The sequence below is a fragment of the Setaria italica genome, chromosome VIII (assembly GCF_000263155.2).
Source record: "Setaria italica strain Yugu1 chromosome VIII, Setaria_italica_v2.0, whole genome shotgun sequence".
Classification (NCBI taxonomy): Eukaryota; Viridiplantae; Streptophyta; class Magnoliopsida; order Poales; family Poaceae; genus Setaria; species Setaria italica.
In genome coordinates, this window is record NC_028457.1 from 29,424,217 (window position 1) to 29,441,883 (window position 17,667).

Consider the following 17,667-nt stretch of genomic DNA (forward strand, 5'->3'; position numbering starts at 1 on the left):
CACCTTGGGAATACCCAGCCTTCGAATCCTGGCTCCGCCACTGTACTAGGCACAGCGTGAAGGTGGCGCGACAGCTTCAGGTGGAGCGTGCGACGGCGGCTTGCGACAGGCGGCTGTGGGCGGCAGCGGGTGGGAGCGGAGCGGCTGCGGGCCACGTCGAGGCGACGGCACGGCTTCATGCCGCATCAGGGCAGTAGTGCTGCTGCGGGAGGCGGTGGGGCTCGGCTCGGCTTCAGGCGATGCCGTGGTGGCTGTGCTGGCTGCGTTGCTCCGCAACCGTGGGTAGCGGCGCGGCGCTCGTCTTCTGGCGGAGCCCATGTGCGGATGACTAGTTCAGATCGCGTGCAGGCGGTGAGTCCGGATTGCGTACAAGTGGTGATTCCATTCGGCCGGCGGCGCACGCGTCAAAGTCCCGACGCCCCGAAGGTAGGTCTAAAGCCTAAAGGGTCTCTGACTCACGGTGTGAAGGGCCTAAAGTAAAGGCTTAAAGGACCGGCCGGGTGTTGATTCTATATTCTCTGTGACTCTGTCGCACATCTAAAGGGCCGGCCGGGGATCTTTCTGTACCTGTACGCTGTACGCGGATGCGCTACTGCTGTATGCCTGTATACCTCGGGTCCTGAGCTGGACCCCTCCCTCCCGTGGCCCCTAGCATCGCACCTCCGGCACCCTTCAGGGCCGGCACTCCTGGCCTGCATCGTAGCGAATACGGCTGCGCTATAAGTCGCGTGCAGGCGGCGATGCGGGTTCACAGCTGCTGGCTGCAGCGGGCCAGCGGTCACCGCTATGGGCGGTGGCGCGAAGACGGCGGGGCGCTCGATGCTGGCCACGAGTTCGGCGCGGCCTCTGCTACGGGCGATGCTTGGATCCGGTCTCGGCTGCGGGTGGGACTTGAACTCATCCTCGGCTACGGGCGGGACACGTCACACGGATTCATCCTCATTTGCGGGTGGGGTTCCTGTGGCGCTCGACTGCAGGCGGGCGGCGGTGTGTTATGCAGCGGTGTCGATTTGCGCTTGTGGACGGACTGTTCTGGCGACAGGTTCAGCTCGGATGTTGGGGAGCGCACAGCTTCAGGTGGCGGCTCACGGCTGCAGGGCTCCAGGCACCATGTGTCCGTGTTTGGGTAACGAATATTCAGATTGATTTGTGCAGGAGCAGGACTACCGACCTGCAAGTCGGATCGATATTCAGATCGATCCGTAGCCATTGAAACACATACAAAAAAGCACAAACCTCCCCGTTTCTATTTTTTTAGTCCAAGCTCAAGGTTGTCAATCACTCGACGTGCAGGCCGGTGACCCAGGGCGTTGATCGTGCAAGATCAACCTAGCTTTCATCTACTACTTGGTAGGTTCGTTTTAGCGGATTAAACCACCCAACACGAAGTTTGGTTCCATAGATCTAAAACACGTGCTGATAACGTGTTGTAAAACACATCGTCAGCGGTTGGATCTTCTCCTTCTCACGCTTCTCACAACAAGCACACGAATAGTAGAAAGTAGATAAGGTGCAAGAGGGACTATTCATTATTTTTTGAATGTCGATGAGTTTTGGTAAGAGCCAACAAGCAACCGGATCATGACTAGGACTTCTAGTCTTCCTTTCCTTCTAGGATTTTAGAGTCCGGTTGTTTTATAACAATACGTACTCTCACCATATACTCATAATCTTGTAGTGGAATTGCCATAACTGTTTTATCTGGACTCCAAAATTGGTCATCCAAATGACCATATAATCTTTTCAGCTATGTATTTTTTCTTGGTACATTTGAATACACGATTTTACCTGATTTTGGTGTCGTTCCATGTGCCAATTTATGTCATCAATGAAATCATGCCGAAAATGTCTAAATATAATGCTTATAACGTGCAAAACTTGGAGATTAATAAGTGTTAATTTCAAATTTTCCAATTTTGATCGTCAATGATTCCAAGTGTGGCAATGAGTAAATGAGAGTACATCGAATCGTTCTTTTGAAAATAATACTCCCTCCGTTCCAGAATATAACTAGTTTTAGAGTTTTTCAGACAGAGTAAGGACATAGATTAAAAGTCTATAATGCTCTTCATTAGTTTTCAAACGCTAATTAAGAGAATAATTATACCTTTCCTATTTAATTGGAGGCAGGCTTGCATGCAGATATGCATGCCATAATTGTTTCGCACGCATGGAGGGCATTTTAGACCTGTCATACCAAATAACCCACTTGCAAACTCAAAGATGGCTATATTATAGGACAAAATTTGAATACTAAAAGTAGCTATATTTTGGGATGGAGGTAATAGTATGCATTATGCTTACATACATGAGTTATGCAGCGAGATTAATAAAAAAAGTAGTGCTCCATTAAGGCCAGTCTCAGTGCACAGTTTCATTGCACTGTTATCAGATTGGGTACTTGGTAACTGAGCCAGATGGGTTTTATGGGAATGAAACTCCTCTCTCATCTGATGAAACTCACCCTCCTCTCTCCTCATAATGATTGTGCCAAGTTAGCAAAATTGCTGATATGGCATAGAACTTAAACCAGACCAAGATTTGTAACCTTTAATGGTGACGGGCTTTGTTAAAATCTGTCACTTTTACTACAAGTGACGAGCGGGAACAATACCCATCACTTTTGACTCACTACAACGGTGACATGCTTTGTTTGTAGCATGTAACATTTGTCTTGTTCCCTATCTTAGTAGGGAAGCACCTTAGTTTCAAAATCAACCAAGTTAATGTTATCCACTTGAGGCCAACGAAGACTTAGCGAACTATGCCATAGCGGAGCCCATCCACTAGCACCATAAAAGTAACTAGCAAATGCTTAGAAGGTGTTTGGTAGCACTCCACCTCACAAAAATCGGCTCTACTCTATCAGCTCCAAACTTTCCCAGCTCTACTCTACCAACTCCAGAAAAACATGAAGCTGCTACACGTGTTTGGCTGGTGATAGTGCTTTGGCCTAAAAAACATGAGTACTTATTGTGAATAGTCTATTTTATCCTTTGTGAACGGGCCCACATGTCTGTCTCTTCTCTTTCTCTTTCCAACTGGGTAGACGCTGCTCTCCTCACGCTGCTTCTGTTCCTCCTCCTCCAGCATTTCCCTCTCCAGTCTTGCCAGTCTCTTCTCCTCTACCTTCCTCCTCGCCTTCTCGACCCTGCTCTCCTCTGCTTTTCCTCCGTTCTCCCCTCTCTTTGACAACCTTTTACCATCTGGGCCCAAGCCCTCATCATCCCCTGACGATGTAAATCTGAATATCTTCCTCAAGAACCAGCTGGCTGTTGTCGAGCAAAAGGACGACAGCAAGCGCCATGAGAATGCCAAGAAAAAGTTGTTATTGCCAGAGGAGCAGCGCATGTCTAGCCAGTATCCACATGCTGAGCGCATGGCCATCCGGTGGGCGCCATCCCAGCTGAATTAAGATCGAGCACGGGGCACTTGGAGACATGAATGGCCGTAGTAGGAACACATGAACTTGCCGCAGTTGCGGCAGCGGCGGTTGGCGGTCTTGCGGATCTTGTGGAGCTCGAGGGCGTGGGCGCGGCGCTCCTCGTGGAGGCGCGCGGCGCTCCTCGTGGAGGCGCGCGGAGCAGTGAGCGCGCCAGAGGGAGAGGCGCGGGAGGAAGATCTCATACCAGAAGAGGGTGAGGAGGAGGATGGAGATGCAGGCGAGGCGCGGGGAGGTGACCTCGAAGCGGTAGACGGTCGGGAGGAGCAGCTGGGTGGTGGCCCAAATGCTGATGAGTGGGATGACGAGCTGGGTGGTGGCCCAAATGCCGATGAGTGGGATGACGAGCTGAGGGAGGGGCGGTACGCTGGGCAGGGGCCGGGTGGGGGTGGCGCGTTCCGGCGAGCAGGGGCGGTCCGCCGGGCAGGGGGCGGCGAGGCCCGACAGGCGAGGGCGGTGCGGGCAGCACGACGATGGCAGGTGTGGGCGGAGTACAAAAATTAGAAACAAACCGGTACGTTGTGTAACGAGTGGCAAAGGTGGGTAAATAACCCCTAACTCCACGAGGAAGTCTGAAACTGATGTTTATGAAGCACCCCTGAGGTACTTAGGAAAAACGTGGATCTGACCCCTAGCTCCACGTTTTTTCTGGAGCTGGAGTTTGTGGAGCTGGGCATATTTGGTAGGCAATTTTGTGGAGTTGGTGAAGTGGATCTATTTTTTCTAGAGTGGAGTTGTGGCGGATCCACTTCGGATTAGCTTGATTAAACAGGGTTAAGCCGCCTAACATGCGACACTCCTGCCTAAACCAAGTTAACACGAAGTGCCGTCGGATTTCCTCCGATTAACCACTTGAACAGGATCGAGTTAGCAACCTCACACGAAGGTGAGTGGTTCCAAAGAATACAACGAGTCCACTGAGTTAGGCAAATTTACCCATTTAGTTCGGCCATAAAAACCAACATCGAAGTTTTACAGGGTTCAAAGAAACAACAGAGGTAAACACTAGCGGAAGCAATCGTCGGGTCGGATGTCCAGGTGAGGCCAGCCGGAACATCACTGATTCCTCTCCTCGCCATTCGAGGAGGGATCCCACTCAACCGTCCAGCCCGGCGGGAGCTGGGGCGGCCAAGCGCCAGCCAGAGAAGAGTCGGGAGTAGCAACTTCACCTGAAAAACAGGAGCCACAACAAGGCTGAGCTACTAAGCTCAACAAGACTTAACCGATAGGAGTAAAACTACTCCTCCTTCTAGACATGCAGGGCTTTTTGGCTGAGGGGTTTGTTTGCCAAAAGCACTAAGTAAAACCCTATTTTCAAGTTTTAGCTCCGGTTCTAGGTTCATTTACCAGTCTAGGTTTGCAACCTATTTGAAGCAATCACAGAGCCAAACAAGATGTGTAAGCATAGCAACAAACATGTCATCATCAGATTCCTCATTTACTCAGGGTGACATAGCGATCAAGCAATCTCAAACTGTGAGAGGCAGATGAATCGATTCGAGTTCTTTTAACCATGCATGGTGAACCTAACCTCACGACATCCGCGCACCCGGAGGTCGCTTCCTGTGTCGGCCTTCCCCATCAATCCCCTAACCTGTGTCGGGCCCATTTCCTTTGGTGCAAGGTTCCACAGACCCGACCTCTGCCATTCTGTGACCACGCTTGCCACCACGTGCGACATCCAGCAGGGGAAACTCCGTTCCAAGAACAATGGGGTGACCGCTCACGTCTAGGTTCAATCAGGTACTAGGCTTCCTCATGCCATACTAAGTATGAAGCTAGTACTTTCAAACACTTGATCACGAACACCACCACTGTCGGGCCTTAGCAAGTTTTCATAGACAGACGGGGCAACCATCCGTCCACCAAAGAGTTACCAACACCCTGCCCCGTCCATCATCCTTATGGTTATAACAGAAAGGGTAGACATGCAACTCCTACAACTCGCGAGTGACAGGAAATCACTCGGCTTTTACCGTCTTCTAGTTAAGCAAGGCAGCTACTCGGTCCAACAGCTAGTGCTCAGATCATGGGGATAACTAACTCATGCATCTAGGGCTTCAAACAACTCCTATACGTAAATGCACAAGCATGTTACAGAAGGCATGCGCAAGTTTGGTAAAACACGCAGGGTTTTTATGCAACCGGGGCTTGCCTTCGAGCAAGGAGGAAGGAAACTGCTCGACTTCGGGGGCGACTTCGGCTTCAGCGGGCAGGAGCTCAGCTACAGCTTCGTCTTCTGGCGCTGGGTGTAGCTCGTAGAAGCCGTCGGCGAGGTGCAGCTCTACACGAATGCAATGCAAAAGTTAGCATAGACGGTTATTTCAACAGCAACACTGGCTCGCCTAAGCCCAGAAACTCGCGATGAGGAGCAGGAGGGTAGGGAGGTTCAAGAGAGCTGGTGATGATCAAGAGGCAAGGGTCGGAAAGGAACTTAGGATCTGATCCTTGAACTAGAGGATGTGGTATACTAGGAATCCTCAAACGCAAGCGCTGAAGGGTTCCTAGATTTTACACCTACACCCTCGGATTGAAGAAAAAGATCACAGCCAAACCCTCGGGCGAGGCGGATAAGGGTCGGCGGAACAGATAGGGTCGGGCGAGACGGAACCGGGGTCGGGCGGATAGGAGGGGTCGGGCGAAGCGGACTGGGGTCGGCAACTCACCTTCTTCCTGAAAGGAAAGCTTGGGGTCAGAAAGAGGCAGACTTGGGCGAAGGGACTAAAGCTTTGAACAACGGCTAAGACTGGAAATGCTACGGCGGCGGCGGTGCTTCTTGCAGATCACAAGAGAGCTTTTACGCAGCACGGAGGAGCAAGCGGCTGGGTGACTTGGAGAAAACTGAGGGAGAAGCTGAGAGAAGAGCTCCTCCAGAACTGGGTGTGTGGCGCTAGGAGCTTGAGCAGGGAGCGAGAGAAAGGCTGAAGGCAACAATGGCGGAGGGAACTCCGGCGGCTGGTGCATTCCTTTTATAGCAGCTGGAATGGAGAAAGGAAGCGGCGCGGGAGAGAGAGAAGGGGAGCGGCGCGAAGGCCGGGGAGAAGCAATGGAGTGCTCTGCCGGGGCGGCAATTGAGCGAAGAGGGCGGTGGTGCAGGACTCCGGGGGTGACGCCAGCGGTCATTGGGCTCTGCCGTCAAGGCGGCGCAGGAGCGGTTATACCGGTGGTTGAGATTTGGCGGAAGGCGGGCGTCGCTGTGCGGAAGATTTGATAGAAGCGACCGGTTTAACGGCGCTAGAATCGAGGGCGCACAGGTGAGAAGACAGGCAGCCGCGGGCGCGCGGGCGAGCGCGGAGCAACAGATTGTCGGGCGGCTTCTGACAGGGCGGGGAAAAGGAGCTGTCGCTGCCGTGGTCGGGGTTGGCGATGGAAGAATCGTCGTGTAGCGGAGACCAGGCGGCGCGACTGTGGTCGAAGTGACGGAAAAGACGGGCGATATCGGGCTCTGGGGCCGGGATCTGGCGGCGTGATGATGGGCGCGGGAGGCGAGGCTCTGCAGAAAGGTTGCAGAGGGGCTTCCGCTGCCATTGGGGAAGGGGGCGCGAGAATCCACTCGGTCGCTAGACAGAGACAAAATTGAGCGGCGGCGTCGGAGAAGACGAGCCACGCGGCAGGGAGACTCTGAAGCGGGCATGCAACTCGAGTGCGCCTGTCGCGGAGGATCTGGGGGAAAAGATCTCGCGGTCCACCGGGCGGATAGAACGGACGTTTGAGGAAGGCTTAGAAGGATCCGACGGTGGGCTGAGCTCGCCGGGGTCGGGATCGGAGCGAAGCGGGGAGGGGTCGGGTCTCAGGGGTCGGGATCGGGCTGAAGGCTGAGCACTCAGGCGCGGTAAAGCAAGACAGATGACTACGATCAAGGGCTAGGATTAAGATTAACTTGGGAGATTAGGGGTCGGTCATCACAGGAGTGCTGCCAAACACCCCTTCACAAATACAAGTGACCGGTGATACTCCACGCCCCTCACTGTAACGTGTAATACGTTTGATTTTTTTATTTTTAAACTTTTTAAGATATTTTTAAAAATAACCCCTAGCTCCAAACTTTATTTTTTATTAGAGTATTAATCTGAACACTAGTCCAAAAGCAACACAAAAAAACAAGATGACAAGTAAAAGCGATACCTGCAGCAAGCGATGTGCAATGTATATCTTCTTGCCGCAAACCTTGTTAACCATACCTTGCTCACCGTGACTGTTGGCATAGAGCTGCCAAACCTCCTGCTGCTTCTGAAGTGGCCGCCCGCACACGCTAGACCCTTTGGCTCCAAGCTGGCCACGATCACCGCCTCCTCCACGAGGCTCACCGAGCAGCGCGACACTTCGAGAGTGGAGAACAGCAGCAGGTGGCTACCACAGGCTCAGGGTCGGTCGTCAGGAGAGGTACACCAACATCGCCACCGTGTTCTACTGCGCCTCGACCTTGGCAGCGTCGCCGACCAAGAAAAGATGGAGCAGTCATGGTACGGTATCTTAGTACCACACATTGATGCAATCGGGTGTTGGATGTGGTTTGAAATATTTCTCCTCCCATGAATCTGGTTTAGCATCCTGCAAGAATGTAAAAAATATTAGTGGTTTCCACATTAATTAAAATTACTAGCAGCTCACGCAATTCATCGTTGGGAAAGAATAGAACAGGCAAAGCAGGACAGCAAAGGAGAGTTATGGCAGTACAAGAACAAATGGAAAGTTACTATGTGACAGCAAGCTGCCTCCTGCTGTCATGCATAACAAGGCTCCACATGGTAGGTACAAAAAAGAGACTGATTACACAAATTTCATTTTATTTTCTTCCATATATTATTTACCCACAAATCAAATTTATTAGCATCTCCATCAGACCACGCTAGGTCACCACAATTTGGGGGGCCGAAAGAAGGAACAAGCATTAACAGATTGTAATTCTTTTGAAGAAATGACAAATTGCATTATTAATGAGACATAGCATAGTCAGTTGTATATATTGCACACTAAGCATAATGTATTGCACACTAAGCGAGCGGAGATGCTCGTGGCTGTACCTGTTGGCATCCATGTCGACAAAGCAAGACGTTTCGTGAGCGGTACTGGCGATGCAGGAGAAAGCCCCGCCACGTGCGCTTCCGTCCGAAGGCCCCATCTCAGCATGGCTTCTTGGCCCATCCCTCGTGTTCAGTAACGAATCTGGTTCGTTCCTTCCATCACCCGCCATAACCTGCCTTCCCTGTGGGAGCGCATTAGATAGATCAGTACACCACGAACTCCAATCCACTAAGAGCTCTAATTTAGGGATGCTGAAAAGAAACTCAATGCTAACATCAAGGGGACAAAGAAATAAGAGATAACACACTTCTTTTTTCATCACTATGATTTTACTATCAAGTATATGTCATGATTAAATAAAACAAACTTATGTAGCAGCAATTTGGTTGATAGGAACAAATTTATGTAAGGCAAAATAATAGATTAGTAAAATAGTGGTCTTTCATCTTTGTTTAGATCAAATATGCCATCAGAGACCGAAAACAGCAAACTACTGAATCAAACACAATTTAAAAGAGAAACTAAACACGGAGCTCACAATTGTCCAACTGCTATGTGTTCACGTGATAGGGACAGCACTGATTGAGAAGGCAGAGGAGAACAATGAGGCGCGTGAGCGCGCGTGGGAGCTGCTGACTGACCTTTGAATGGAGGTCATGGTGTATGTGGCGCCATCGGCCGGCGACCTCCACGTGAAGGCCCATAAGGAGGCGCTGGCGCGCGGCGGTGAGTTCATCACCGTGTTCTGGGTGTTGTGTACGCACACTGGCATGACTAGGCCGGCCCTCGCACCGTGGGAGGCAGCACGTCGTGCGTTTGAACCATAGAGCATTGGCTTCCCGTGTGTGCCGATTTTTCAAGGACAGCTTGCTTGGGATGGTTCGTCTGACGTGTTTCATTCCGGTACTAGGCCTCTGTGAGGCTCCAAATTTAGATTCGGTACTGGTGCTAATATTAGTACCAGATCAACATGTGACCCGTATTAATGGAGTGGATGAAAGGAATATTAAAAATAGATATATAGCCATCCCTCGTGAATGCACGGGTTGATGCCAGTAATTCCTTAAGGCCCCGTTTGGATCATTGGAATTGAATTCCATCCTAATAATCATAATTTAGACACAAATTAATTAAGCTAATATAATTGTATGTGGAATATAGTTGTATATTATAGTTGGTGATATGGGAGAGATACTTGTATGCTGCACTTCTACTATAGAGAAGCGAGTCTAAGAGCGTGCTATAAGAATTGAATTCCATCTAATAACCATAATCTATAGAATCAATTTCCATCTCCCACCCCATGAATTTAAGATAGGCTTATATCTAAACTTTGGAAAGTTGTGGAATGCCACATTCCAACATAAATTAGCCTACTCCATTAAATAGATTCCAATTCCTTGGACCCAAACGGGGCCTAAGAGATGTGCTGGGGCCGGGGGGTGGGGTGCTGGCTTAAAAAGAATGGAAAGAAACGTAGATATGGCACACACATGCTTGATCTCAGTCGATGCTTTAACTGTGTCTATAAAATTGATATGATTAGATATGTCATTCTGTGGTAGCACCTCGCGATCACAATGTGTGCCTCTATATATGTTGTGCCAATGCAGTCCATTCGAGGGAGTATCATAGCGTGGCTGAACTACTGGAAATGAAAGGCCTAGACTCATTCTGCAACAACAAAGTCTACCCCTATGTTTAAAACCTGACTTCCTCCTACACCGACCAGAAAAATGAGGCCAACCACAACCTCTTCAGCCGCTTCTCTGATGTGAGCACAATTCTCGACACTACTAGAAAATTGACCTTTAGTCCCGGTTGGTAAGGGGTATAGATCCTAAAAATATAACTGGGACTACGTATTCGAGGCAAAGGGGATCCTTTAGTCTCAGTTGTTGCTACCAACCAGGACTAAAATATTTCCAATAAAATAAAAAAAATGCCACCCACACTAGTTGCCCGCTGCTCGCCCGCGCCACCCGCCTCCCACAGCCGCGCTAGCCTCACGCTGCCCGCCCGTGCCCGCGTCAGAGCCTGGAATAAAGGAAGAGGAGGAGGAGGAAGAAGAGACAAGTGGAGAGGCCCTACGTGAGAGATAAGAAAGGGAGGCGAGGAGATAAGCAGAGAGAGAGAGGGAGGCGATGAGATTTTATCCCAGTTGGAATTTCCAACTAGGACAAAAGGTTTAGTCCCGGTTGGAATTTTCAGATAGCACCAGGGGGCGAGGGCGTCGATGCTAGATTTTTTAGCCGTTACAACTAGGACTTGATCTTTACAACAAGGACTAAAGCTGCTCCCGTCGGTAGACTTTGGTGCCTCATTTTTGACCTAGGCCTTTAGTCCCGAGTCCAAAGTTAACCGGGACAAAAGCATTAGGATGGAAGGTCAGTTCTCTAGTAGTGCAACCGTAGTGTCCGCCTCCTCCTCTGCACTGCCATGTCCCTCTTCTTGCATGTAACCCTTTCACACACATGCATATAGCTTGATTAATTTTCTCATGCGTGTTCACAACTAATGAATGGATGAAAAACATGTCAAGATTAATTTCCAATACTTTTTTCTTCTATAGATTGTTTCCACTAAGTGGTTCACCATGTTAGAGATGATAGGCAATATAATCGACGAAGAACAGTAGATCAAAACTCAGGGAACATGAGATTTTAACGTGAAAAATTCTTCCAAGGAGGAAGAGAAAAAACCACGGGCGCCAGCCAACAAATCTTCACTATATCGGGTGAGATTACAAACCCCGAGGATTTACAACTATTTCAACTTATCCTGAACGGCGACTTACAGGAAGTATATATAATGAGGTGAAACCCTAATGGGCGACGATGGCCCAAGCCTCCAGCGACAGACCTCGCTTCGCTCCGTCCGAAGTCAACCTTTATGTATGTGTAACTGAATTTGGATCATAACTCAACACACTACATAATAAGGATCTAGTGGTGCACTGCAGCGTAGCAAGGTCCGTGAGAAATAGTGAGAGTTAATGATAGATGTTGGTCGTTAAATATAGGTTTAATCAGGTAGCCCTAGTCCGTCGGACTACCATTGGAAGTTTATTTTTAGGGGAGTATAGATTTGGGTCGTGGAACCCCTTCAGATAAACTTTTGGTTAAAACTTATTTGGAGCTAAAATTTAGATACTTGCCTATGCATATCATCGATCAATGTTGTTAGAGGAATTTAACATTATTGTGTACATCAAGGATCGAACTTCAATTATTATAGGTACTGTTATACTGTAGCAATGTATATATCTCAAATATTGCTTCGCTTTAGCTAAAGAATAGGATGCTAGAATGAAAGCGGCAAAAGAAAAACATAATGATGAAGGCATCCTCTCTTTTGGGGCCAAGATTCCTGCTGATATTGATAACAAAAGAAGGATACCATGGGTTCTCTCCCATTTGGAATTATATGTGACGAAAGTTATGCTAGTAGCTAGCTTAAATGCTAAGGCTTGCTCATCTTTTGAATTGTACAGGCAGAGATATGACTGTAGAAATTGGGGAAGCAGCGCTTTGCATGTTATAATATAGGGTGGAATAAATCACCCCTGCCGTGGTTTACACAGTGTACAACAACCTGGCCACCATCCCTAAATTACAAGATAAGATAAGGGCATGCAGCTCGTCTTTTTACCGTCTGGGAGACGTTATTTTTGTAAAAAACTCCTGGACTCAGCCAGGAGACAGGCGCGCCATCTCCTCATGAAGAGACGACAGGGCTCATGCTCCCAAGCCATATCGCCCGCTCCAGCACCATTGTACACCGTAGGGATGACGGGAGCTCGTGCTCCCAAATCATATTTGATCACCTTATTCAATGCACTCAGTTTTGTCCTTAAAATCGGGTGTGACAGGCATGCTGTCGCCATTACCATGCCCTTTTCCTCACACAGTCTAAAGTTGGTATGAACTGACCTGATAAAGAGCAATTAGCTCGCGTGGAACCTCTAGGGGGAAAGATCAATTAGCTAGGTACAAATCTTAGGAATACTAAAGAATTCTATTTTTTATTGCTCCTAGTAAAAAAATACTAGGAACAATACCTCTGTGCTGTCTGGTAACCAATTCAGAGAAATTACACAAAGCTGCTTTAACGCCGTACTGGTTCAGTGGAACGGCAAGAAGTAACATGTCTGATAAGTTACCCTGCAGCTGGTTTTTCACTTCTAGTTGCCGGTTGGCACACAACATAACATCAGTGACCAAAAGCTATAAAGGATGCATGCTTGCCTTAACTAAAGAATTCTCTTCCTCGGCTCATTACGCTGAGTCTTGGACAGATCACACTCGATTCAGTGGCAGATCTAGGGCCCGGGCTGGGGGTTGCAGCCCGGGTCCAGCCCAAGTATTCTCTTGTATATGGTGTGAGCTAAAGAGAAAATAATAGCCAAGTGGACGGGGACTAAATAAATTGAATTGGTTTGCCAGGCTGTGCTCCCGTTATGGCTGTGGCTGTCCTGGACAGGGCCACGAATGAATCAGGGTTCCACGGTGACCTCTTCTACCTATTACTGCCTTCCCCTTCACCCCCCTCGGGCTCTCCATCGTGTCCCAAGGCAGCTATCGTTCTCATTGTGATGATCTATGTAATACCTCTTAAATTTAGCTGCGTGGACAAAATCAACAAAACTGTACGTCCCAAAAAAACATGCGCCTTGTCTTGATTATGACAGATGTAAGCTAGGCTACCTATTAGGCTATCCAAGTTGCACATTTACTTTTATTTTTTTACAAAGCACAAGACAACACTACATAGACGTTCAAATTAATGCACGCAAACTCAACACTATTCTTATGAGCACCTCGTAGAGGTTGAGCTTGCAGATTCTCAAGATTGATGATGTCACCACTAGCGCCTTACTATCGACAGGCACGTCACCTAGCACCGAAAAAATAGCACCCGTTAAATTCTAAAATAAATTTAGGAATGTGCGAGCACTAATGCTAAACCGAAGACTTGAATCGTTGTGGGCAGGTCCACAAAGAACCTTACCAGGCTGAACATTTACATAATTTATGTGATCAACTGGTCATTCGAGTTGCACATTTACTTTTATGTGATCAACTACATGAAGTGGCCTATCAGATTATGAGGGCTACAAATATATTTGATTAATTTACCTGTTAATGTATTCATAAATTGGCAGTTATTGATTGATTTATAACAGTTTTTTCATTTAAACTGTCGCTACTTTGTTCACAAATATAACGCATACTTTTATGATGCAGGATTGAATGTTTATCTCGTTCTCTTCGTTTGTGTGTAAATGCAAAGAAAGAATAAGAAAATTTTGGGTAAACATTTAATGGTAGTGGTGCATATAAAATAATAAATTTTGGCTTATTTTAATTATGAAATATTAAAAGTGGATAATTTCAAAGGATGTATAGGGGTATTTTTATTTTATTTTAAATAATGGCAAATGGGCAATTTGGATGGTGTGAGAACAAGTGAGAAGTGTTCTTGTGAGTCCTGTGCTTAGGACTCTTTGGGTCCTTCGTATAGAGGCGGAAGGGGGTGGCAATTTGCTCCCAAACCCCTTGGTGGGTACAACATCTACCAATACTTTCTTGAACCTTTACATAAGGTCCATTTTCTACATTGGCATGGATTCCCCCAAGAGTAGCACCTCCACTATTGTGGTTTGGCTGGTACAACGAAGCAAAGTAGCTGAATACATATGAAGTGGACTAGACAAGCCTATAACCTCGGTCATGAGGAGCGCTCTCATGACCATCTACTCGCATGCCTCACTGAAAGCTCCATCCAAAAACCTAGTGAGAGAAAAGAAATGGAGAAAAAATTACGGTGCAGTCATATTGTCAAAGTAGAAATGTCGCTATCTTGATCCTACTAAAGCCAGCAATGACTTTGGGTCTTTTCTCACTGATTGCCAGGCAAGACTTTATCGTAGTAAAAACATGTATAGCCTATGGTTACACACAACATCAAGCGATAAAAAGATCATAAGAATAAGTGGACGGGGTTGATATAATGGATTAGTTAAGAAATTGCATTTATTTGTCAATCACCTTCCACATTCGACAGCGATGGCCATACCATGGACCTTGACCATGTGTCTGGGCAATGAGATTACGCAGAATTCAATATCCTCGTTAGGTGTAAAGGGCCATCGTTATAGTTCCATGGTAACCTCTTCTACTAGCTCTCCAGTCTATTATTGCCTTCCATTCTATCCCAGTGCAACAAGCAGCGAACACAGCCAGGGCCGTGCCGGAAAAATATAGGCACTGTGCCAAGCTCTAAGAAGGGGCCCTATTGCACTAGAATTATAGAATAATGGTACCACTTATGTCACACTCATTTTTAAAGGCAAAACCGAATGAATGAATTACATGTGCACCAGGATTAAGTTTCACACATGCAACAACTTCAGTAAATATCATAGATAGTGCCAAAACTTAAAGAGAGTATTATATTTATTACATGACCGGAAATCTTTAATTCGTATAGCAAAATGAGTCTTTATTCTAGCAGTAGAACTCCAACGATGACAATGACTCCACATGTAGTTGACTGGGTTAGAACTCCTCGAAGTCGACTTGGTCTGAGCAGCAGTTTTAGCAAGGGTGTGCACTTATGGTTGGTACTCAACAAGTGTGAGGACTGTGTAGTGTAAGCCTATGCAAGGATAGGCTATTGTTTAATATCATTTCATAATTTTAATTGGTTGGTTAAATTTTATTAGCAATTACTAAGTATAAGTTTATACCACCCACATTAAGCATGAACATAAATAAAGATAATAGCAATAAATAACATCAATTTAATTCAAATTTTGATAAAATAATCATGTGACGGTCCAGGCCACTCTTAACCATGAGCACGGCTGTTATAACAGTTTCAAACATTGTAGAGATTGTACATCTTTATCCACAAGTCACGTAAAAGTTCAAAAGAACTTTAGACCCAACCATGTTGTGCGGGCCAGGACCAATACCACACTTCCGAGGTGTGATTGCATAGGGATGCTACGAGGCTTTACAAAGATTGCCTAGTTAGGATAGCTCGCTAAGGTTTCATGATCAGCACAATGCATAAGCCTCTCTGCGAAGCTACCATAGAGTAGATCAGTCTGAGGGTGAGCTATACACCTACTATCTCACCCTATTGCGCCTTTCATGTAAAGCTACCATGAACTAGAGTTTCTAATTAATTAGCCAAGACTAGAGCCATGCAGTTCTTATGGTGTACTATTTTTGTAGGTGGTCGCTCCATATTCCAATTAAGCAAGGTGATCTTGTATTAATGGAAGATATAGCATAAATAAAAAAAGTTTGTTATCAAGGGCATGACTTGCCTTCCTGAACTCGCTCTTGCTGCTCAATGTCTTCAAAGCCTTGCTCTTCGAATCCTTCGGATTGCGATCCTTCTAAGCGCACCACAAAAAAGTACATACAATCAAACAAAGGACTAAAATAAGAAAACATTACGTCAAGCAGTAGCAACAGAGCAAACAAGAGCATAAAACTAATCTATGCGTCAACACAAACTTATAGGCATGAGAATCTCTTAAAAAGGATTTTAAACGCTAAAGATATGAGCTAAACAAGGTTCAGGTCCTTAACTGCAAGAAAACTAAACTTTTAGGGGCTAAACTTATAGAAGTCGAGGGCTAAAACTTACTTAAATATATAAACAGAAGTCTAACACATCGAAAGACCAAACAGGATAGCAGGCAGGATTTTATAAAAAAACTGGGGCTAAAACAGGAGAAAAAGAACCTAGATCTAATTACTTTTGAACTGCGCAGGACCTCGGGTGCATAGAGTGAGAAAAATGGGGGCCTTCTTGCAAAAGTGTCACACGTGCCTCGTGTTAACCGGTATTGACCCTAGTCAGTTCCGATCTGGGCTATCGGTTCGCGATCGGATGGTTGTAGTCGGTTGGAAGGGGACGGGTGGAGAGCGAGCGACGGAGAACTGATCTAGGTCTTCATTTTGGCCTAGGATGAAGTGGGTGCACGACGAACCGATCTAGGTCTTCGGAGCGGCAGCTGGAGTGGCGATGGTGAGATGAAGCTCGGAGAGGCGGCTCACGGCGGACTGGCAACTCTGGTGAACTCGGGGACGTGTTAGAGGGCACGGGAGTGCACGTGATCTTCACGGGTGGCTTCCTTACCACGACACGAAGCTCCGGGCGGTGATACTGTTGACGGGAAGGCGGCGGCGATGGGGATCGATGCGGCGGGTGTGCACTAGTGCTAGAGCTCGGGCTGTAGCGGTGCTGCAGCTTGTGGCGAGGGCGCTCGGGTTTGGTGGGGCTGCAGAGACGGTGGCGGTTTTTATAGGCTCAGGGTGCCGTCCTTGGTGTGTGGGCCCAAGGTCGGAGGCGGACGCAGGGTGCGACTGAGCCGAAATCGAGCTCGAGTCCCAGTCGGGAACGGGCGTGCAACAGGAGGGAGATGACGCGGGAGTGGGCCAGTGAGGCGAACATGGCCAACGCGATGTGGGGCTGGCGCGGGAGCAGGCCAGTGGAGGAGGTGCTGTTGGGCCGGCATGCTGGGCTGGCGAGCGAGCCGAGCTGACGATCCATTGCTAAAGAGTGGCGCTAGCTGCTGCTGCTGCTGGGTGGGCCGAAAGAAGGAGCGGGCCGTTAGAAGAGAGAAGAAAAGAAAGAAAAAAATAAAGGTTTTTCCTTTTGTTTAAAAGGGATTCATACACATAAATTCAAATGCAAATTTGAATTCAAACAACAAAAATCAATTTCCCAGCATATGCAACAATGAACTCCTATGATTCTTAATTATTTTAGAATGAAACTTTAATGCCTAGGAAATTAAATAAAACCTTAGGAAATCCTTATGTCCTTAAACACAAGCAATTAAATTCTACTAAATTCTAACAAATTTTATTAATTTGCAAAAGTTGAACATTAGGGTGTTACAGTTCCTGCTGCTACTCGAGGTGCTCCTGCCCCCGCTCACAAGTGATTAAAATTTATGCAGGTTTTTACGCGAATTTTGCAAAAATTTGATCTCACTAGTAGAGAATTGGCTTTCGATCCGCCCCCTTTTGTCCCGGTTTAAAGTTGGCCCGGGACAAAAGGGGGTGCGCCACGGTAGGCAAAATTGGAGGGGAGATTTACTCCCAGTTGGTAATTGCAACCGGGACTATAGGCCCCCCTTTAGTCCCGGTTGCAACGGCTAGCTGGGGGGCGTC

General features: G+C 47.4%; 1 long non-coding RNA gene across 1 annotated transcript; it reads right to left on the reverse strand.

Annotated features, from left to right (window-relative positions):
* Positions 1-7,297: 7,297 nt before the first annotated feature.
* Positions 7,298-9,280, reverse strand: LOC111258124. The gene is made up of 3 exons (XR_002678689.1): positions 9,109-9,280; positions 8,467-8,648; positions 7,298-7,993 (listed from the first exon to the last, which is right to left on the reverse strand). It is a non-coding gene; the product is annotated as an uncharacterized LOC111258124 (long non-coding RNA).
* Between the last annotated feature and the right edge of the window lie 8,387 nt (positions 9,281-17,667).